Genomic DNA, 25,164 nt, shown 5'->3' with positions numbered 1-25,164 from the left:
AGACAATCTCGGATCAAAATCACGCAAAACATAGTGACCCTTGAAGTCACGTAAAAACAAACGTATTCCTTCTGGGGAGCAGCAAATAACTGCACCTAATTCTTTCAGTGTCTTAATGCCTAACACATTTTCTGGACATGATTTCGTAAGTAACAGGTCAGTAGTTCGGGACAATGGACCAACTTCTAGAGTAACTGGCTTTGATATCTCGTTAACTATTGGCTTTCCTGAAAATCCAAGGGAAACATTTCTAGAGCCTGAGAGCGGAGCCCCTGGAACCTCGTCATGACTGATAGTAGTCCTACTTGCCCCTGTATCAATCAGAAACTTTCTGTCTTTCCCTAATACTTGACTATGTACATAGGGACCTTCTTGATCTACAGGAATCTCGATGAGAGGCAAGCCTACCTCCCTCTCTAGGCTGTTTCATGAATACGCTTGATACTCTGGATACTCTGTCTGAGCATACTGGTACATTTGCTGTGTAACATGCTGAGTTGCAGCGATAGGCTGCGGTGCTGGAACTGTCTGTTGTGCATTCTGTGGCTGAGAAGTCTGTGAAACTTGTTCTTGTCTAGGCGGACGTGGTCTTTCTTTAGTTTTACCAGTGGCTATATTGTGTTTCAGAACTGCACACTCGTTTATAAAATGACCTGGCTGTTTACAATAATTGCATGTCCCTTTAACGGGAGCTGCAGGATGACTGGCTTGATTCGGACCCCTCTTCTGACTGTCTTGAGGAACAGATTGTGCAACTAGTACTTTCATTTTCGTGTCTTTCATACGTCTTCTCTCGTGTTCTTGCTCTTCTCTGATTCTATTCTGGTGGTACTGGAGCATCTGTAACATCTGGGACGGAGTACTAGCTTGCCATGTACTTTCGACTTTCAAAACTCGATTCTTAACTTGTGGACTTGAATTCTCGACTAATTTAGTAACAAAAAGATGAGGGTATGACTCACTACTCGTCTTTAAACCACTGTTTATTATAAAACATTTCTCAAATCTAGAATAAAAATCACTAGTATCTTCGTCTTGTTTCTGTTTACAGGCTGAGATTGCATCCCAGTCTTCCTTTTTAGTGGCTAATAATCTAGGCAAAACTTGTATTAACAGTTCAGGTAATTCTTTACATTTATCTCCAAGACCGGTACCTGGTACTCGTATCTTATCTTCAGCTTCTAGAGCTGTCCAATCAATCTTTTTCTCTCCCACCTCCCAATCCTTTTCCTTGAGTTTTTCATATATGCCTGCAGGCAACAGGACTTTTAGCATTTTAATAATATCTGGATACGTGTATTCTCCCATACGGAGCATGTCTTTTAATTCTCGGTGGAACCCTGCTGGATCTTTGTCGTGACAGGGAATTATTTTCTTCATTTCTAAGAGTTCCATCTTGGTAACTGGGGTGTAAACAAATACTCGTTGCATTTCACCACCCGCTGTCCTAACTGGGTGTACTTCTCGTAATGGATGCTGTCTGTCTATGTAAAACAGTTTACTTTCCGGAGGTGAGACGTGAACAAAATGCGGGTTCAGAAACGTTCTATATTTGTGGCGCTGTTCTAGAATGACACTAATTAAATCGGTACCTAAACCTTTCCATCTATACTGGAGTAACTCGTTCAGGACATCATGTAACGGACCTGGATCAGAATGTTGACCCTCATACAATGTTATGTGGTGCTGGATCATATACATACCCGCCAGTCGCTGCTCGGCTGGGGGCAGTTTCAGAAACATTTGTGCCACTATTTCGTCTGGAAAAGTGGTAGAATCAGTAATCCATCGGACTGCTGATCGGGCTAGTTCTTGTTCATGCATGGTACTTAATTCACTATAACCGATTCGTGATTTCAGAATTTGATCGGTAGCTTGAAATACTTGTTCTAGAGAACCTTGTTCTGGTGCTGGAAGACTTCCTTGCGTTCTAGGCGTGACTGTCGGTCTGGAAATCTAGGTTTACCTACATACGCTATTCTGGCGGGATTCTCGTCGTCTACCTCTTCAGTAGAAGAGTCATTTTCTTTCTCGCTTCCTAGAGCTTCTTTGCGTTGTTCGTGTAACCTTATTATTTCTTTACGTATTTTCTTGTACATACTCTCTATACTATTGAGTGTCTTGTGCTTACCCTCGGCTATATTATCACTCCACCTTGTCAGAATTTTCATTTCGTTCGGATCTTTAGTCGGGGAATCTTGTTCCCGTATTAAACAATTGATCAGAAACTTTAATAACATGAACTGGATCTCAGATTTCCTGAGAGACATGACTTCAGCAATACTTTCTGGATCTTGTCCTGTACGAATGAAACGATACATTCTGTCTAGATCTTCTTTCATATTCGGTAGGGTGACCAAATACTCGGACACCTGCCTTATACGTACGGAATATATAACCATACTATCCTCGCCTGGGACTGGATCATAACAGCATTCAGTAAGAAGTCGCCTGATTTCTGCAATAGTCTTATATTTGGGCGTACGCTGTAACGCACGTTCATGTAACTCGACTGCTCCTAAACGTCTACTTGGCGGCGGGGTACCAGGAGGACCTCCTCCCGCGGCCCCTATACTGGAATCGTCGACGGATACTCTTCGTGCTGGCAGAGTGACTGATGTGGCGGGAATTTGTACTACGGGCTGGACCGGGGGTACCGTAACAGGTGTTGTAACAGGTGCCCCGGTGGCTGGAGGATCATGAATTACATTATTTACAGGAGCTGGTGGAACAGGATTTGCATATTCTGGGACTGTGTCGTCCAAATAGGACGAGAGAAAAATATCAGCTGCGGTCTGTTTGTGACGTAGCTTGGTCGGAACTAAGGGTGGCGGAAAATTACTGGATGCCTCCGGGGTTGCTTTTGGCAAGCCCTCGGCAAGAAGAGGATACATACCCTTAATGAGGGCATTCCTCTGTCTGTCTGACTGTTCGGTTTTAACTCGTTCACCTATTTCGATCAATTCCCTTTCTTGGGCTCTTTCTAAGGATTCTCTACTTAATTCTGACTTTCTGATTTCTTTTTCGGTTCTTTTATGAGATTCTTTGCGCCATAACTCGATGGCATCTTTCTGTGACTGTCTGGCTTTCTTTTTCCATAATGCTTCTTCTACTCGCATGATGCACTCGGCATCCCATGTACCCGATACGGGCCATCTATACTTTTCTTCTAACTGTTTGGTGTATTCCACCCATAAATCTAGATATAATATGGCACTTATGCCATGCTTATGATACATAAAATGACCTGGACTGTCCCTAGGCGGGACAGGAACTGCTTCTTCTAACAGACCTTTTCTAGTTCTTAACTGACGTAACTTGGAAAATAGAGGCATGACTGGGCTGGAGTCTAGACACAATACAATACACAATGAACACGATGATTACTGAACAACACATTCATACCACGACATTGAAATACATGAATGACATTTAAGATAACAGTTCGGACAAAATACTACCTGGAATACTGAAAACAGAATACATGAATTTCTCGAGAACAGAACGGACTAGAACAGAAACTAGATGCACTGCTAAAACAGTACGAAACTTACCGGTCTCATAAAGAGACACGTCAGGACCCGCATCCACCTAAGTGAACACTTCGTGTTGGATCTGTGTACCCAAACCCACGGACCAGAGACAATGCAATTGACCCTGTCTAGATACTACCCCAGCAACGGTACTCACCGGGCAGCAAGAACGGAAGGCCTCGGACTGGACTGGACTGCAACGACGACGGACGGACGAACTTCGGACTTCTGTTACGGGTGGGCCTCCGGATACCTCGGACCTTGGACTCTCGGCTTGGGCTCTGGTCGGGACTCGCCGCGTTCCTCCACCGCCTCGTCTGGATGCTGGACCGCAACCTCCGTCTCCTCCGTGGGCCTGAGGGATACTTGAAGCAGAAATATCTGCACGTGCACGGTATGGTTCCGTCACGGCTGCAGAGGATCAGGGGGCTTGCGTGGCTTCACCGGCGCGTGGGGAAAGGGCAAGTCCCTATTCGGGCGCCATTATGTGGTAAATAAATAAATAATACCTCTATTTTTGACTGGATATAACAATAACAGATAGCTCAATAAATAAGAGTCAAGATTCGAGGTAGTAGGAGTTTGCAGGTTTAATACAGCATAAAGGACAGGAACAGGACAACCTGCACGGGCAAGATCTGGGATGGCTAGCCAACAGGGGGGCCCCGACAGCTGTCGGGCAGGAGCTGGAATGAGCGCGCTAGTTTTAATAACAGTGCACAACATATATATACTAAAACAATTGCATTAGAGTTCATACAGTAGGCGTAGCAGTGGGCGGGATTCGTAGCAGTCGCGAAAGATAAGGCATAAAGTGGGTGTAACAAGAGGCGTGTACATAGACATGTGATGTGAACGTAACAGAATATGTCATAAATGGGGCGGAAACATGGAGGGGGCTACCTAAGGAGCCGGGACCTCTAACCTAGTGGTGCGCGCAAACTGACAATGACGTGTTACTAGGAGAAGCTGGGGGCTATGACTTCTGCGCTAGGAGCAGAGACTGAAGTCTGGAGAGTCAGAGCGACATGTACCTAAACACTATCTAGTATCTGATGTTTAGAGAACATGTTGATAGAATCCAAAAGTTATCAGGGTAAAGGCTAACAGACACTAAGACTGGTGCATGCATAATTCTACATGTAGTGCGTGTTGAGGAATATTAAATGACCGTTAATACAGTATTTCTCTCAAGTGGAGACGTAAAGGCTAGACCATGACGGAAACTATTGATGCGATTCAGTAGCTTAGGAAATGCAGAGAAGGAGAGCTGGACTGATAACTAGAATCATAACATACTCTTGGCAGACTGGCAGGCAGAGCCAGGCCGAGCCGGGCACTGTGAGGCAGGAAGTAAGTGAAGGGTCAGGGATACAGGTGGGGGCTGTATCGCTCCTCAGCGAGGGTTCAGGAGACAGGAGCTGAATCTGGTGTCCGGGCCCTTTTGAGGCCTAGAAACGGGGACTTTACAATGAAATAACGTGCACACTGAGAAACGTGGCAACGTAACTTTACATAGGCCTAATACTCGTAGCTTTCACGAGAACTGGAAACTGGCATACTGGAGATGGACACAACTGTAATTGCGTCTTTAATCGATCATGGGGAATACATATGCATATTAATCATGCACATACAACATAAGATGGGGAACACGTAGGGACACAGAACATGGCAAAATTTACTTTTCCACACTCCACCAGTGCCCCTCATTTCTCCGCAGCCCCTCTATCATATACATTTCATTTGTTGTATAGCGCTACTCATATCAGTGTAGGGTGTCACAGTACTTTACATCACAGCACGCATTATAAAGAGACAATAAATCAGTCTACAGGGAATGTCACATAAGCCAATGAGGATTACAAGTTGTGGGATTCACACGTCATCCACACTGGTGGGCAGTCTATTTTACGAGGGTTTGGTCTGGAGAAACACAAACTCAGGATTTAAAGAGTACTCCAGTGCTTGGGGGTTGGCTTTACTGATAAAAATGTATATCCGCCTAAACAAATTCCCTTTAGCAACATTAGAATAATGAAAGACCAGGGAAGTTATAACTATATCACAACACAAAAAAAGCCAAGTTTGTATGCTGCTCTTTGATGACAGTTCATTGGTCACTGCCCAGTTTTAGGATTGTCATTTCTGAACTGCAAGTAACACAAGGATCTCTGTGACACAGGCAGTAACCCACTGAGCTATCCACATAAAATACAGATTATCTGCAGTTAAAATCTACCAACAGACAAATGATTGCTCTCCAGCAGGATCATAAATCACCAGTAATCTGAACATTTTTTATTGTTCTACATCGAAGGCAGATTCACTGTGAGGGCCAAGGCTCATGTTTGGGTGGGCCTGGCCCACCTGACCCGCCCGCTAAAACCAGGCCTGCTTGTATATACTATTCAAAAACAGAAGGGAAAATGTCTCTCTTTAAAGTATTTCCCTTCCCCAACAACGCTCACCTGACATGACGTCATGCCCTAACTTCTCCACTAGTGAGCAGCGCATATCGTTGTGCCGCTGTCACTGCAGTCCGGCTGTGCCATGGCACAAAACAGAGCCCAATAGAGACCCATTTCGAGGCCCCTTTAAACAAGCATTTACAATGCAATGGTTTCACCTTTGGAAAAGTTAGAGCTATTGGCATTGTAAATGACAACATTTGTATTTATGTGTTGGTTTTGAAAACAGATAAATAAATGGCATTGTCATTTACATTGCCATTAGCTTAATCTCTCGCAAATGCAAGACCTATTGCATTGCAAATGCTTGTTTGATGAAGTGTGAGAGCCAGGATCTGAACGCAGGAGTCATGCCTCGTGTCAAATTACCCTCTAGCATGTCTGCTGTGCCCCGAGAACAGTTTTGTTTTACAGAAGGATTAATAATCCTCTTTCTGTAATAGTGAATGCAGTTCCATTCTTGCATGTCTGGCCCCGTACAAATGAAAGAATTCCTTTGCCCATATTCCATATTACTGAAACATGCGTACAGTCAGAGGTCCAGGGAAAACTCTAAATGAGCGCTGCGCAGGAGGTGGCGCACATAAAGGACTATGCAGGATGCCACTTGGTAGGAAGTCAGGAGGACTCAAGAAAGAGACCATATCAGGCAACCAGGGTGAATGTGCACATACAGTGACAGTGCGGGCGGGGCTAAGCTTCTAGTATCCACACATAGGGACTCAGCCCCTGAGCACTGAGGGGCATATTATCCAGGGATTTATCTCCGCTTTTTTGGCTTTAAAAGCCAAGAAAGCGGAGATAAAATTATCTCCCTATTACCTAGCTGTCGCTAACACCAGTTAGCGACAGCTAGTAGGAGATAGCGACCATCTTGGGCCCCGCTTTGCATGTCAGTGATATTTATCACTAATGATATGCAAAGTGGGCGTGCCAAGATGTTAGCGACTGGAAACAGTCGCTAACATCGCTATCTCCTATTACCAACTTTTGGAGATATTCGCGCTAAGCGCGAATATCTCCAAAAGCTAACACCTGCCCTGAGCAGTTCTTCACCATGTTATCCAATGGGAGGTGGATAACATGGCTAAGAGCATTAGCTCGGTAATGCATGAATATCGCTGACTTTTCAGCAATATTCATGCATTGAGGCCGATTTTTATCGCTTAGGAGATAAACCTTGATAATAGCAAGGTTCCTAAGTGATAAAAATAGGCGATGCTTAGCGATACTTAGCGATAAAAAAATTGTCTCTAACCCTACTTAGCGATAAATATCGCTATTTGTTGATAATATGCCCCTTAGCCTCTTCGCTGCGGCGGACATTCCGCTGCAGTGTTGAAAACTAGCCACCACTTAACTCCATTCATCCTCAGGTCATTGAACTAAAGTGCGCTAACAGCACTTTTCGAGCAGCGCCAGCGAGCTACTCTGCTAATCATTTCAGCCCATGCGGAGTGCTGGATTGAGCAAAAGCAACCATGAACACTAAATATAAACCAAACAGGAGCAAAAATCTCGATTTATGGTAAGTGTAGAGACAGGATACGGCGTGGAAACCAGCATATTCTCGCCATTGGCGGCTTAGACGCCCATTACGCCATCCCTAAAACAAAGTTATCCTCCATGCAAACTTTTAAAAAGTAATAGAAGAAAAAATATATAATTGAACAGGACAGAAAACATTTTTGTGTGCACAGTTGTACATTATGTAATAGTGAGCATGCAGAAAGCCCTGTGCATAGCTGCAAGTATAAATTCGCAAATGTTTTTCATTCAGGAGTGTTACAGAAAATCTGCGATTGTGAATTCTAAGATTCTGAAATCTCTAAGCCGAGTATTAGAAGATAACTTATAGCAATTGGACCATTATTGCACGGCACACAATATTTTTTACTATAAAAAAGCCAAGTCTGTTGGCTTTGACAATATTTGTTTTGAAATATTTGCTTAACAGCTCACAGTCCAGACATCAAAGCATTACGACTGTAACTTTTTTTAACCTTCGAAAGAACTAAAAACAGGATGCTGCGTCGTTCCAAATGGAACCAAAAAGGCAAACTTTTTTTTCGTTGTATTATTTGTTTTTCTCCCTAAAACATTTTTGTGTAAACAAACCTGAAAACGAAGGCGCCAAACTTGAGACACCAGAATAAACTGTAAACTACATGGAAGCCCCGTACAGAGGCCACAGCGTAAAACTATAAAATTCATCCCCCGGTGCCAACCGGAGTCCTTCTGCAACCACTGCGATGCCCCCAAAAATGAAATAAAACAATAAACTTTGTCAGTGTCCTCATACGGCTCGACCGGAGCCCTTCTGCAACCACCGCGATGCCCCCAAAAATGAAATAAAACAATAAACTTTGTCAGTGTCCTCATACGGCTCGAAACGTTTGACAATAAGGAGCCATGTAGAAATAAAAAATAAAAATAGACGCTGCATCTTTAAAGCCCAAGGCTGCGGCATTTTTTGAGTTTAACAAAGGAACATTTCCGAGTGTTTCCCTGCAGCGGCCTGCCAAGCATTGGCAGCGGCAGGAGAGCGAGCAGAAACTTGTTCCGTTCGGCCCCGGACAGGCTTCACAACTTCCTTCCTGACTTCTAATTGAACAGAAAGAGGAGAGCAGCGGGGCTGGGGCGGCCCGGGGACCTCTGCAGCGCACCGGGGGCCGAGGTGCAGAGCCACCTATGAGGCAGGGGCGGAGCCTGGCCGGGAAGAGGAGGACGGAGGGGCTGGGGCCTGCCGCTGCGGCTCCCTCCCGGGAGGAAATGGACTCCGCAGGCGGCAGGGAGGAGCAGGCGGGAGCTGCAAGCAGCTGCGTTCCTGCTGCTCGGGGCGGCTCCGGCCAGGCACTGATGGGACCTTGAGCCCGGGCCGGCTGCAGGAGCCCGGTGGGCCTGTTCCAGAGCCCCCGCATCACACCGCAGGTAAGGGCTTGCGTGTTGTGAGCGCTTGCATTCTTTTGTGAGCGGGAGGAGGCGGAGTGTGCCTTCACCCTGTGCTTTGAAGCTCCCTCGTTGCTGCTAAGAGAGCAGGGTGAAGGGAGACCGTGTTACAGTGTGGGCAAACTACATATACATTGTATTTAATTATCGCTTCCTACCCCAATGTGAGGCGTTGAAGCGCTTGAGCATGTGTTGTCTCAGTAGGATTTTGCTTTTACCACGTAACCCGTAGTATAACGAGAATTAGTCTAGTCTGTAGCAACTAATCTTCTGTAGAGTTGTATAGACGTTAGCGCTTAGAAATAGGAGTGCGCCGTGCGGTTCGTGGCGCTAAATATAAACATTACTGCTTTTAACAATAAAAACAACTAGACTTCTTCTAAACCACTGGGAAGATGGAACAAAGACACGGACAGCGGGAGGGGGGACGGACAGCGGGATACAACCATGCGGGACCAGGACGATCTAACAAATGATAAAAAACAGCCATGTAAAAAAAAAAAAAAAGTACACGCCCACAGTGGACACGTCTTCATGACGTTGAGAAAAGCCTAAAAATCACCGGAACGCCCACGAATCTGCTCCGGCTATGACGGACAGATCTCTGTTCCAATGGCTAGCCTCCATTTATGTAGCTAGCCAATGGAACAGAGGGGCGGTGACCAAGCCACATACTGTTGACATAATATTTCGCCTGCGCCGAAAAGCTGCGCGATGCGCAGCTTTCGACAGGCGAAACCTAAAAACTGTGAGTGCTCAGCACCGGTGCAACCCGGTCCACTTAAAGCCCTGGACTATAGTATTCATGTAGGTATGTGCTTAACTATGTTGCACTACCCCACTAGGCGCTAGATAGTTCACGGCTCTGCTGGGGCCTCGGTTACCAGCATTGCATGATTCCACTTGGATATTTCTAGCGCTTGCTATTAAAGTTACTGGATGGAATCCCTGCATGGAATTCCTGCAATCACAAATTAAGCCCCTCAGAATGGGGAATAAATGTGGACAGCGGAAATTACCTGTGGGAACACCCGACAACTTATAATGGTGGAAAGTGCAATTCCACTCTGGATTTCTGTCCACATTCAATGACCTCAAACCCAACACATCTCCTTCCTTCATAACAGCAGAGGTGGGGCACAGAGGAACCTCAGACCCTGCAAACTCTACCTCCTTCACCAACCTCTCGTCATCATAACCTCACAGGTGGGACACCTCAGACCCAATACGTCCTTCCTTCACAATTGCAAAGACGAGACATGCAAAACGCATGACCTCAGGTCCAACACACCTCCCTCCTTCACAACCACACAGGTGGGACGCACAAGAACCTAGGAATCTGCACTGTGGACTGTGAATGCATTGTGATATAGTGTTCTTCAAGGATGTGAGTCATTCACTCTTTCCCAAATTGGAGCAGTCCTGATGAGGCGTGATGGATCCAGTAATGTTGTTCCATGCCCTGGGCACATCGACAGAAGATGCCTGCTGTAGGAAAGTGCCTCTTTTTGCATGGTTAGCTCCATTTTTTCACCTAATATGATTTCAAACTGTAAGTGCTCTGGGTTCCTGCTCACTGGGTTCCCAGTGCCAGATCTCTTTCCCCAAAACTGTGCCACGATTGACACAACTTCAGCGACTCCTATAAGTCCCTAGTAAGTGGTACCCCTGGTACCTAGGGCATGAGTACTGAAGAGGGTCTCCTGGGGCTGCATCACTGGTTGTGTCACCCCAGGACCCCTCGCCAAGTCAGTGCACTTGGCCATTGCAGGCTGCATGTCTTAGTGCTGGAAAATCCAAAAAGTAGACATGGCACACATCCCTGTGTGCCATGCCTCCCATAAGCTGCACAGGATATAGGTAAGTCATCCCTACTGCAGGCCTTTTAGCTCCAAGGCAGCATGCGCTGTATCATATGTGAGGGCATATCAGCATGTGCAGACAATCCCCTACAATGCACAGCCTATTGTGTGATGTTGTAAGTGCACAGGGAAGCCATGAAAAGTACATGGGCTGGTACTGGTCAACACGGGTTTCCTGGCTCCTTGACGGCTTCGCTGATTTCTCAGGTGTTTGGTGCCAACAATCTTGACTTAATACATCTTCACTGATGCCAGTGGTGGACTTATCAATACATTCATACAGGAGATCCTTTTAGAGCATGGATACTCACAAACTTTCTCTCAGGGGCCAAATTTACATTGTGGTTCGTGGCCGATGGCTGCACCGGTGGAGGCGGGGTCAGTGGGGGAGGGGGCGGGGCTAGAGCAACAAAAACAACTGTGACCATGAGGTTGAACACAGGTCCCTGCAGCAGGCACCTTCATCCACTGAGCTACCAGACCTGGCATACACACCTCTCTCTCTCTCTCTCTCTCTCTCTCTCTCTCCCTCCCCGGTCTCCCTCTGTCTCACTCACTCTGACTGTCTCACTCCCTCTCACTCCCTCTCTCTCCCTATCTCTTCCTCATTCTGACTTTCTCACTCCCTCTCCCTCTCCTTCCCTCTCCCTTCCCTCTCCTTTCCTCTCCTTCCCTCCCTCACCCCCTTCCCCCTATTCCCTCTCTCCCTCCCTCACTCCTCTTCCCTCTCTCCCTCCCTCACACCCCTTCCCTCACTCCCCATCCTCTCCCTCACTCCCCTCTCTCCCTCCCTCCCCTCCCCTTCCCTCACTCCCCTTCCCTCACTCCCCTTCCCTTATTCCTTCACTCCCCTTCCCTCACTCCCCTTCCCTTACTCCATCACTCCCCTTCCCTCACCCCCTCCCTCACTCCCCGTCCCTCACTCCCTCACTCCCCTTCCCTCACTCCGTCCCTCACTCCCTCCCCTCACTCCCTTCCCTCATTCTCTTCCCTCACTCCCCTCCCTTTACTCCCTCACTTCCCTTCCCTCACTCCCTCCTTCCCTCACTCCCTCACTCCCTTCCCTCACTCAGTCTCCCTCACTCCGTCTCCCTCCCTCCGTCTCCCTCTGTCTGTCTCCCTTTCTCTGTCTCCATTTCTCGGTCTCCCTTTCCCTCCCTCTCCCTCTGTCTTCCCTCCCTGTCCCTCTACCTCCCTCTGTCATCTCACCCTGACTGTGTGTCACCGGGCTGAGACAGCTTCCCCAGTGCGCATAGACACACAGCCCCCACCCGAGCACTTCACAGGTCTTTAAAAAGAGCATTTGCATGTGAATGGGGCTTTGCTATATTTCACCTCCTCTTAGCGCCCCTGCAGCTCTACTCTGGCCTCGCTGGAATGAATCGCTGGCCCCCACAGAGCAGCAGACTGTTTGCAGACACTCTTTGAAAACACAGGTACGATGTCTCATGGTCCGCGGTCCGCCACGGAAGGCTTGCCGGGCCGCTGCCAGCCCGCGGGCTGTACTATGAGTACCCGTGTTTTAGAGGATACCCTGAAAATCTAACCAAACACTAGTGGGTTCTCTGGGCAGTTTTAACCAGCCTACCACCACCAGACCTGTTTCTGACCTCATATGGAGAGAGTCAGGTCTCTCAGAAGACAGAACCAATACCTGTCCTGGGGTGCATCACACTAAGGGTGGGTGACATTTCCGTTCCGCCCACGGAACGGGCGGAAATTTGCACTTTCCGCCTTCCGCAAAGAAGGCGGAAAAGCGGGGCAAATTTCCTCCTTCCGCCTTCCGCCCATTAGCGGGCGAAACGGAAGTTGGCCGCCCGCCCGCCTTCCGCTTCCCGCCCGCCTGCCACCCGCCTCCCGCCCGCATTATTAAATTAAATTAAAAGGCTAAATAGAACTTTAAAGCAAACTTACCTTATTGCGCAGTTTCCAAAAATGAAGCCGGGATCGGGAAGATGCGGCGCAATAAGGTAAGTTTGCTTTAAAGTTCTATTTAGCCTTTTACTTTAATTTAATAATGCGGGCGGGAGGCGGGTGGCAGGCGGGAGGGAGGTGGGCGGGAAGCGGGAGGCGGGCTGGCGGCCTCGCGAAACGGAAATATTGCAGAGAGGCACGGATATTGCTTCAATTTCCGTGCCTCTCCGCGATAGTCCCTTTGGCGACTTCCGCCCACCCCTACATCACACCTCCTTCAGGACAGCATGGCCTTCCCAGGCAGAAAGCTTCAAAGGCAATGCCGCCTTTAAAATCCAACCCAGGAACCCCTAGAGAGTGGGGGAAGTCAACCACCCCTTCCTGCTCCACTTTTGGAGGGAGGAAAGATGGGGACATTAGTTAGATGAGGAGGGGCCCCCTCAGCCTGCACCACCCCTAAAGCGGGGCAGGCAAGGTGAGCCCCTCTCCTGAAATTCCACTATCTTGAGATGGTTAGAAAATCATAATTGAAGAAGAACCCAGAGGCAACTATCGGTCTAAACAATATAATAGACCTAATAAAACACAAACATGACATTAGAGACTCAGTGTGCACTTAAATTCAATAAAACCTCATTTTATTGATGCAAATTCTTTAAGGATTATCATAGTAAATGTTAAAGCAATTCCGTAAATATGAAGTACTAAACAATTACATCACAACGTGACTCACAAGGTGAACAAAAAAGAAGAATACAATCAACAGACATTTGCATATCGACTGAACACAATAATGACAATAATTGATATCAAAGAAAAATAATCAAGAAGGACAAAATAGATCAAATGAGAAATGATTTAATCAAGTGGCTGGATGATGAATCTTCTCAGTGTCTATGCGCGTTTTGGTGTGCTAGACTCCTTGGGCCCGATTCACAGAACTAACTTAAGACAAAATCCTAAACTTACTACTTTTGGTATTCACAGAAGTTAGTATTTTGTCTTAAGTTTGTCTTAAGACAAACTTAAGACAGACTTAAGACAAAACCCTTACTTAAGTCTGTCTTAAGTCTGTCTTAAGACAAACTTAAGACAAAATCCTAACTTCTGTGAATACCAAAAGTAGTAAGTTTAGGATTTTGTCTTAAGTTAGTTCTGTGAATCGGGCCCAGAGTTCAGGAAAGCCACAGTAATTCCTAAGCATAAAAAATGGGAAAATGTACACTGAGTAGAATTTAAAAATACAATGTAATACACGTTAAAAACCTTCTTACTCAGTGATTGAAAAAGAACAAGGGCAGTGATGGGAAAAAGAAGAAGAGGAAACACATCCTACACCAAAAAGAATATATAGTGCACAGTATTTGAATAGGTAATTCCTTGGAATGGTGAGAAAACCTCCAGTCAGGGCTAGGGTCCTGCCTCTTCCAACAGGAAGTAGTCACTAGAGGGTGCAGACACCCTAAAGGTAAGTAGCCCATTGGCTACTACCTGTCTCCCCTTGCAACGCACCTAAATTCAGTATTTAGGTGGCTCCACGAGACCTTGATTTCAGATTTCATGAACCCAAAGAAGACAATGAAAGAAAGGAGACATGCTGCTGATCCACGAACTGAGCCCTGCTGCAGAAGAAACCGGCGCAAAACCCTCCCAACTGCAAAAGGACTTGACAACTGTGGTCTGCATCACTACCTGAGACCTGTGCAGCTACAGGAACCCCGGAGCCTTGCCAGCCTTCAACAATTACCAGACACCTCCCCTTGGACTAGTGGTACTAGCTCCAGGCACACCGCCAGTAAAAGACTGCCACAAGGTGAAGACCGGCACCGACTGTGTCGACGCCCTTCACCTCATCACCCAAAAGTTACAGCAGCCAAGGCCTGTTGGTCACCAGTCCGGTAACCGACCCCTTCAATGCATCCACCAGCCTGAGGGATCCTCACAGTACCTGTAAAGGATGGTGGAAAGAGCCCCGCTCCTGTGAGCCTGTAGTTAATTTCTGGTGGCTTCGACTGCGTGAAAGCAGCAACTTGGGCACAACCGCCACGACCGTGATGGAATGCCCTCACCGCACCTGTAGCTGAATTTGTTCACCTGTAGCTGAACAAATTCTTCATCACAAGACCTCTGGCACTTCCGATCCAGGTAACCGAGAAAAACTGCCTGCTGTACCTGAGCCCAGGGACTTCCAAACTCTGTATCCCCTGGAGTGGAACTTCCCTGGAACTTTGGGTGACCGTTGGCCCCCAATACTCCACGGCAGAGTGTTTCTTCCATCAACGCGATGGTAAATGTGCTGGTGGTACTCTGCTTCCTAACCCTTTGTTTTCTTCCCCTTGACAGAGATGGACTCTGTGGAGAAGTGTGGCTCACTGATTAGAGCGGCAGACCCTGATGCAGAGGTCTGGCCCGGGACCAGGGTTCAATTCCCGATGCGGCAGGGTACTGAGCCCAAAATGTCCATGGACTCGATAATTCTCGCCTCGGTGCCTATTCTAATCATGTAGTCCCACGCTGCAACTCTGGGCAATAGTTGCTTAATCTCCATTACGGCAGCCCACCCGTGGCGGGATGCCTGGCTTTCACCCTGGGGATACCCAGTAGGGGTTATCTCACAGGGAAAAGCCAGGACGGGTTCCCAAAGCAAGCGCCTTGATGCCTTCGGGTGATACGTGCGCTATATAAATCGCAATACATACATACATACTCTGCTGACGGTATTGACCGCTGTTGCTTAATAACCTGTAAGCATTTGTGTCTTGAACTGCATTTGGTTAAAAATCGAAATACAAAGCATTTATTAACTGATGCACCAGCTTGAGTCCCAGCATTTACACCTAAGAAGAAAAAAATCCTTCATGAGAAATACATGATTTTCTCCTTCTTGAGAATGTTCTTTATCCAAGTCTTCAGAGTCGCATCGACAGTGATGTGGCATCTTGAAGCCGCTGGCACCCTGGGCATGAAGGGCGCAGGTGCCTCCCTCAGACAGGGCACAGCAAAGCCCATTAATATTCAGGTGGGGTCCCAGGTGCACAGAGGATTCCAGACAAGGATCTAAATGACTAAAATAGACAGTGTCAGAAGACTCCCAAGATGCATTGCTTCTCTCTGCCAGCCCCTACAATGAGCTGAGCTCAGAAATGAATCAACCCAGCTCAGGTGTTCTGCGTATGTCATTGAGCAACACCACGCACTCACCGCCTGGCTCGAGTACCCTAGTGACACCACGCACTCACCGCCTGGCTCGAGTACCCTAGTGACACCACGCACTCACCGCCTGGCTCGAGTACTCTAGTGACACCACACACTCACGGTCTGGCTCGAGTACCCTAGTGATGCCAAGCACTCACCGCCTGGCTCGGGTACCCTAGTGACAATACGCACTCACAGCCTTGCTTGATTACCCCTGTGACACCACGCATTCACGGCCTGTCACAAGTACCCTAGTGACACCACGCATTCACGGCCTGTCACAAGTACCCTGGTGACACCACGCATTCACGGCCTGGCTCGAGTACCCTAGTGACAACACGCACTCACGGCCTGGCTCGAGTTCCCTAGTGACACCACGCACTCACGGCCTGGCTCGAGTACCCTAGTGACACCACGCACTCACGGCCTGGCTCGAGTTCCCTAGTAACACCACGCACTCACAACCTGGCTCGAGTACCCTAGTGACACCACGCACTCACAACCTGGCTCGAGTACCCTAGTGACACCACGCACTCACGGCCTGGCTCGAGTTCCCTAGTGACACCACGCACTCACGGCCTGGCTCGAGTACCCTAGTGACACCACGCATTCACGGCCTGGCTCGAGTACCCTAGTGACAACACGCACTCACGGCCTGGCTCGAGTTCCCTAGTGACACCACGCACTCACGGCCTGGCTCGAGTACCCTAGTGACACCACGCACTCACGGCCTGGCTCGAGTTCCCTAGTGACACCACGCACTCACGGCCTGGCTCGAGTACCCTAGTGACACCACGCACTCACCGCCTGGCTCGAGTACCCTAGTGACACCACGCACTCACGGCCTGGCTCGAGTACCCTAGTGACACAACGCACTCACGGCCTGGCTCGAGTACCCTAGTGACAACACGCACTCACAACCTGGCTCGAGTACCCTAGTGACACCACGCACTCACGGCCTGGCTCGAGTTCCCTAGTAACACCACGCACTCACGGCCTGGCTCGAGTTCCCTAGTAACACCACGCACTCACAACCTGGCTCGAGTACCCTAGTGACACCACGCATTCACAGCCTGGCTTGAGTACCCTAGTGACACCACGCACTCACGGCCTGGCTCGAGTTCCCTAGTAACACCACGCACTCACAACCTGGCTCGAGTACCCTAGTGACACCACGCACTCACAACCTGGCTCGAGTACCCTAGTGACACCACGCACTCACGGCCTGGCTCGAGTACCCTAGTGACAACACGCATTCACAGCCTGGCTTGAGTACCCTAGTGACACCACGCACTCACGGCCTGGCTCGAGTTCCCTAGTGACACCACGCACTCACGGCCTGGCTCGAGTACCCTAGTGACAACACGCACTCACAACCTGGCTCGAGTACCCTAGTGACACCACGCACTCACGGCCTGGCTCGAGTTCCCTAGTAACACCACGCACTCACAACCTGGCTCGAGTGCCCTAGTGACACCACGCACTCACAACCTGGCTCGAGTACCCTAGTGACACCACGCACTCACGGCCTGGCTCGAGTTCCCTAGTAACACCACGCACTCACAACCTGGCTCGAGTACCCTAGTGACACCACGCACTCACAACCTGGCTCGAGTTCCCTAGTGACACCACGCACTCACGGCCTGGCTCGAGTTCCCTAGTGACACCACGCACTCACGGCCTGGCTCGAGTACCCTAGTGACACCACGCACTCACGGCCTGGCTCGAGTACCCTAGTGACACCACGCATTCACAGCCTGGCTTGAGTACCCTAGTGACACCACGCACTCACGGCCTGGCTCGAGTTCCCTAGTAACACCACGCACTCACAACCTGGCTCGAGTACCCTAGTGACACCACGCACTCACAACCTGGCTCGAGTACCCTAGTGACACCACGCACTCACGGCCTGGCTCGAGTACCCTAGTGACAACACGCATTCACAGCCTGGCTTGAGTACCCTAGTGACACCACGCACTCACGGCCTGGCTCGAGTTCCCTAGTGACACCACGCACTCACGGCCTGGCTCGAGTACCCTAGTGACAACACGCACTCACAACCTGGCTCGAGTACCCTAGTGACACCACGCACTCACGGCCTGGCTCGAGTTCCCTAGTAACACCACGCACTCACGGCCTGGCTCGAGTTCCCTAGTGACACCACGCACTCACGGCCTGGCTCGAGTTCCCTAGTAACACCACGCATTCACAGCCTGTCACAAGTACCCTAGTGACACCATGCATTCACAGCCTGGAACGAGTAACCTAGTGACACCATGCATTCATGGTCTGGCTCAAGTACCCTAGTGACAACACGCATTCACAGCCTGGAACGAGTACCCTAGTGACACCACGCACTCACGGCCCGGCTCGAGTACCCTAGTGACACCACGCACTCACGGCCTGGTTAGAGTTCCCTAGTGACACCACGCACTCACGGCCTGGCTCGAGTTCCCTAGTGACACCACGCACTCACGGCCTGGTTAGAGTTCCCTAGTAACACCACGCATTCACGGCCTGTCACAAGTACCCTAGTGACACCACGCATTCACAACCTGGCTCGAGTACCCTAGTGACACCGCGCACTCACGGCCTGGTTAGAGTTCCCTAGTAACACCACGCATTCACGGCCTGTCACAAGTACCCTAGTGACACCACGCATTCACGGTCTGACTCGAGTACCTTAGTGACACAACGCATTCACGGCCTGGCTCGAGTACCCTAGTGACAACACGCACTCACAACCTGGCTCGAGTACCCTAGTGACACCACGCACTCACGGCCTGGCTCGAGTTCCCTAGTAACACCACGCACTCACGGCCTGGCTCGAGTTCCCTAGTAACACCACGCACTCACAACCTGGCTCGAGTACCCTAGTGACACCACGCACTCACAACCTGGCTCGAGTACCCTAGTGACACCACGCACTCACGGCCTGGCTCGAGTTCCCTAGTGACACCACGCACTCACGGCCTGGCTCGAGTACCCTAGTGACACCACGCACTCACGGCCTGGCTCGAGTACCCTAGTGACAACACGCATTCACAGCCTGGCTTGAGTACCCTAGTGACACCACGCACTCACGGCCTGGCTCGAGTTCCCTAGTAACACCACGCACTCACAACCTGGCTCGAGTACCCTAGTGACACCACGCACTCACAACCTGGCTCGAGTACCCTAGTGACACCACGCACTCACGGCCTGGCTCGAGTTCCCTAGTGACACCACGCACTCACGGCCTGGCTCGAGCACCCTAGTGACACCACGCACTCACGGCCTGGCTCGAGTACCCTAGTGACAACACGCATTCACAGCCTGGCTTGAGTACCCTAGTGACACCACGCACTCACGGCCTGGCTCGAGTTCCCTAGTGACACCATGCACTCACGGCCTGGCTCGAGTACCCTAGTGACAACACGCACTCACAACCTGGCTCGAGTACCCTAGTGACACCACGCACTCACGGCCTGGCTCGAGTTCCCTAGTAACACCACGCACTCACGGCCTGGCTCGAGTTCCCTAGTGACACCACGCACTCACGGCCTGGCTCGAGTTCCCTAGTGACACCACGCACTCACGGCCTGTCACAAGTACCCTAGTGACACCACGCATTCACAGCCTGGAACGAGTACCCTAGTGACACCACGCACTCACGGCCCGGCTCGAGTACCCTAGTGACAACACGCACTCACAACCTGGCTCGAGTACCCTAGTGACACCACGCACTCACGGCCTGGTTAGAGTTCCCTAGTGACACCACGCACTCACGGCCTGGCTCGAGTTCCCTAGTAACACCACGCATTCACGGCCTGTCACAAGTACCCTAGTGACACCACGCATTCACAACCTGGCTCGAGTACCCTAGTGACACCACGCACTCACGGCCTGGTTAGAGTTCCCTAGTAACACCACGCATTCACGGCCTGTCACAAGTACCCTAGTGACACCACGCATTCACAGCCTGGCTCGAGTTCCCTAGTAACACCACGCATTCACGGCCTGTCACAAGTACCCTAGTGACACCACGCATTCACAGCCTGACTCAAGTTACTTAGTGACACCATTCATTCATGGCCTGGCTCGAAATACTTCGTGACACTACACATTCGCAGCCTTGCTGATGTGTGTTATAGGTAGGTACACCTTTTGCCTATAACAGAGAGAGATAGAATATAACAACAGTCTAGACAAAACAACTGATAATTACATTTCATTACTTGTTTTCATACATTAGTTCACACTCAATTCGATGCTGTTCATGTGGTATGCATCATTGACGTCATATATCTTGGCGCTGCTATGTACTATAAGTGTGAGTTTCTACCCTGTTGGTGCTTGTCTCTATAGGTATCAATGGAGACATGACTATACTCGTCTCCATACGAGTGGATACTTATCGTGATATAATCACAATTTTCCTGAGGTGCGGGATATTATTATAAAATACAAGTGATGATGATGTGTCGGCTGACTTGTGCATGAAGAGATTCCATTACAAAGTGTAGCGATGCGCGGGGTCTGTGGCTATCTCTTATTGGGAATGTAGTAAGTCCTGCAACTTTTGTGATGTTAAATTGAATGTAAAGAGTTGATATTGCGGATTTGACTTAATAAATGGAGTGTTAGGGCCTCTAGTTAAAACAAGGATGACCGCGAATGGACGTATCCTGACCGACAGATTTGTGTTAAAAAGTAGCCAGCTTCCCTTTTTGTCCTGAAGAAGGCCTGCATACCCGTCAGGGCATCCAAGGGCTGAAACATGTCGACCTATCACGACCTAACACCAAGTGCGGTGGATCATTAACAAATCCACCACAGCACCAATCACCCCCTTTTTAATATCGCCCCTTCCTCGTTAAATAAAGGACCAAATAAAGTAATGGAGGTAATTTAAATTTCGCTCACCTCTCTCTGACAGTATTTACTTTCTAATCACAGCTGACTAAAAAACAGACGGTCTGCCTCCAGGTGGAGGAACACAGTTCACTTGGAGAACTGAACCCTCAAGAGATAAAAGACCCAATGATGATGATATTCACCTAACCGACAGAGCGGAGAACCAACATATACCACACCCTGAGTTAAATGTGAATGAGGGTCTCCAGAATGTAAGATTGTAAGACCCTGGCAAAAAAAGGACATGTGATTCATTCTCCTCTGATTTTGACTGTACATAAGGAAAGCCGAATTAATCTCTGGTTCCCGCTCCCTCTTTTGATGAAACGGATCGAGTAACTTAGTGACACCACGCATTCACAAGGCTAGTTCGAATTAGTTAGTGACACCACGCATTCATCGCCAGGCTCCAGCAACTTGGTGACACCACGCATTCACACCCTGGATCGAACAACTTAGTGACACCTGGCGCGAGTCAGTGAGAACCAGCATACATTCTTGGTCTGACTTGGGTCACACATTCCCAGTCCAGCTCGAGTCACTGAGCGCAAACGCACATTCATGGCCTGGCTCACGTCACTGGGGGACAACACTCATTCACAACCTGACTGGCATTACTGAGTGGCAACACGCATTCATAGCCTGGCTCACGTCACAGAAAAATAACATGCATTCATGGCCTAGCTGTAGTCACTGAGCGACACCACACATACACGGACTAGCTCAAGTCACTGAGGGCCCGATTCACAGAACTAACTTAAGACAAAATCCTGAACTTACTACCATTTTGGGGCTCACAGAAGGCACTTACTCATTTCGGTATTCACAGAAGTTAGGAGTCCTAACTTTAGGACTCCTAAATGCCTTCTGTGAATACCCAAAGCCTTAAAATTAGGATTTTTCTCAGTTTAGTAGTAGTAAAGTTTGGACTCCTAACTTCTGTGAATACCAAAATGAGTAAGTGCCTTCTGTGAATACCAAAATGGTAGTGAGTTTAGGATTTTGTCTTAAGTTAGTTCTGTGAATTGGGCCCTGAGTGAGGACACACATTCAGGGCCTGACTTATGGCACTGAGTGACAACACGCATTCACGACTTAGGTGTAGTCACTGAGTACATACATGTATGGTAAGGTGTGGCTCGATTCACTGTGCGACAACTCGTATTTAAGCGTAAATCAAGTCACTGACCGACAACACACATTCGTGACCTGACTTGAGTCATTGGATGAAAACACACACTCCGGGCCTGGCTCGAGGCAGCGGTTTCACTCAGCCTGGGAAATGTGCCTTTAAAATGGCCGCCCTCACCCCGCAGCCGCCAGACAGGACTGCACATGCGCTCTTTATCCCTCCGCTGGCCGCCATCAGACGCCTGTGCACCAGAAGCGGCCTTGACTGAAGGAAGCAAAGTTTTTATACATCATTTGCTGATGGATCTGTCAGAGGAAGACGCGTAACATTGTTTTACCTTACATTGTTCTTATTGTTTTTCAGTACCACGGTTTCCATGGCAGCGCAGCGCATTCTCATGAGGCGTCTTTTTGTGCAGAGCTGGGAAGCCCCTAAATCAGTTACGTCTAATGCTTGCTGTTGTTTGTTTGTGAGAGATCGGAGAGAGTTTGTTCAGGGTTTAGGGGCTTATTTACAAGCCCTGTGTGTCGCTGGAACGTCTCTTTTTGTGCCTTTCCAGTTGCGCATAGGGCTTCGCGCGGCTTCTCATGGCTGATAGATATGGAGTGAGGCAACAAAGCGCGAGCTGCTGCCTTGCCTCGCCCTGCGATAGGCAGGCGTGCCGTGGGTGTTTTTTACCTATTTCCAGATTTACTAAAAGTGGTAGACCTGGCAATGTGCCAAACCCCACACTCCTCCCAGGTGAGGCGTAACGAGGAGAAATAGATTGATTTCTCTTTGTTTTTTTCCACTTTCTCTGTGTGCTGCTTTCTGCAGCACACAGAGAAAGCAGAAAGCATCTCCTAGGATTTGTTTGTGTAAGATGGTGCCCCTTCCTGCACAAAAACAAGCGTGCCAACACATTCTTGCACCATGCTGCACCACGGTTGGCGCATGGCTGCTAATTGTGTGCCGGTTGAAAGGATAGGAATACATTGCATGTTGTAAATACGGTGCATTCTGGCCCTTTCAAATTGGTGAATGCCAGCGCAGCAAGGTGACTTGCGGTGCTGCCCTCTGCCAATTCTTTGTAAATGTACCCATTAGTTTGTAAGCACTTTGTTATGATTAGTGTGAGAGTATAATAATAATAATAAATTTCTTTATTCGGTTTTTGTCATTATAAAACCATAAAAGCAACAGTATAAAATTTACAGCATAAAAATAAATCACACAAAAAGATTTTTAAATATTCCTTCGGTGCCTGATGATACATTTTAAAAAATTCAATATATGATAGCAGGTGCGCTCAGAGTCTAACATCTGTAAGGAAATCATGGCCGGACGACATTGTCTGAAACCCCAGGCTTTTAGTAATGGAAATAGCCAGATTTTCCTGTGGGGGAGATGGTATTTGCAGAACAGTATCGTGTGCATACATGTTTGTGCTGAAATCTCATCACAGGGACATAAAGTCAAATTTGATTCCCAAGTGTTCGTTTGCGGGAAAACTACTAGTCTGTGGAACAGATTGAGCCTAAACCTGGTCAAAAGCATCCTTTCGATGAGTTAATTTCCAGTGCAAGATAGGGCTGAATGTGTGGCGTTATCTGTACCATGTTTGCGTGTTGTACAGATTGTTTATTTGAAAGCAGGGTAATTCTGAGTGACTCTAGGTGACTCATTGCTTTCTGTTTCAGCTCTTTCTTGCTTATCTCTGTCAGAGACTGTGGTCTAGAATAAAGTTTTTCTAGACCCATATCTGTGAAGAATCGTTTGACATAGGTAAGCCAGGCTATCCTGTGCGCGTTATCCAGGGCCATTGAATCCTCTAGAATGGCCTTGGTCAGCATGTTCTTATCGGATAACCATATGCGCCTCCAGAGTAGCAATGGCTGGACTTTTATTAGGTCCTCTATGTAGGGAATTCCCAATTCCATGTGGCATGCGTATGTAGATGAGCACTTGGGGGCAGATAAAAGGAATCTTATAAAAGAGTTCTCAGCTATTTGAAGAGATCCAGCGTCAACTGTCCCCAAACGCCGGCCCCATACAGAGCAATGGCCAGGCATTTTGCAGAATAGATTTGTAGCATCTCCACTGGTGATTTCCTTCCAAGTCTTTGTGAGAAACTAATCAGGGCAGTATTGGCTCTTCTGAAAAGGTGTCTCCTCGACTCGATAGCTGGTTTCCAATTTAGTTTCTCGTCGATCATTATGCCCAAATAAGGATACTGTGGGGTTCTCTCAATGTTTTGATTATTTAGAGTAATGTTCTTTATTCGTTTTCTCCCACCACCAGCCACCATTACAAACGTTTTTTTCACATTTATGTGCAGGTCTAGTGCACCCATGAAATCAGCATATTTATTTAGGGATTTCTGAAGTTCTATGGGAGTGCGTGCCAGGATGACCGCGTCATCCGCGTAGAGCAGTGCCGGGATCATGCGTTGTTTTAGTCTTGGGAGGTCCTGCCCCCCTCTCAGCATTTTCTCTTCCAGCCCATTTGTGTACAGGGAGAAGAGGAAGGGGGCTAGGACGCACCCCTGCCTGACTCCTCGCTCTACCTTGAATGACGCAGTAAGCTCTCCCTTTATCTTATAGCGCACTCTCGCGGAAGCGTCCGTATATAATTCCCTTAGGAAGCCCAGTAGTGGGGGATCCACCCCCATGTTTCGCAAAAGGGTCCATAGCTTTGAATGGGAGACGCAATCGAAGGCAGAGGACAAGTCCACGTATACCATGTACATTGTCCCCTGCTTTGCGTGGATGTACTTGGACACGATTAGACTTAGGTTGAGAGCCTGTTCTACGGTTCCAAACCCTTCTAGTGTGAGAGTAAATTGTCTCAGTCTTGTAGAAGTGTATGTGTATTGGTGGCTGTGTTGAAGTTAGTTTGCACTTTTTCTGCAATGGTGATTGTTCGCTGATGGGGCGGGGAAAGGAGTTCCTGATGATTCACACTCTATGTGATGCATGGATGTAGTTGTGATGTAATGAGAAGGCGGTGTGTTTATGCTAGGTTTACTGGTTGGGTTCTGCAGTGTTTGTTACTGTGTTGTCAACGTGCTGTTACTTTGGCTGAGTTTTGCCAGCTGTATGACGAAGTTTCCCTGTTCTACGTACAAAGGTATGAGGGTATAACGTATAACTGGTGAACTTTGGCTTTTTTTGTATTTTAAATGTTAGTTTCTTTTATTAGAAAAACCTACATATAATTCCACTTTCACCTTT

Source organism: Lissotriton helveticus, chromosome 2_2, assembly GCF_964261635.1.
Source record: "Lissotriton helveticus chromosome 2_2, aLisHel1.1, whole genome shotgun sequence".
NCBI lineage: Eukaryota > Metazoa > Chordata > Amphibia > Caudata > Salamandridae > Lissotriton > Lissotriton helveticus.
Note: the sequence above shows the minus strand (reverse complement) of the source record.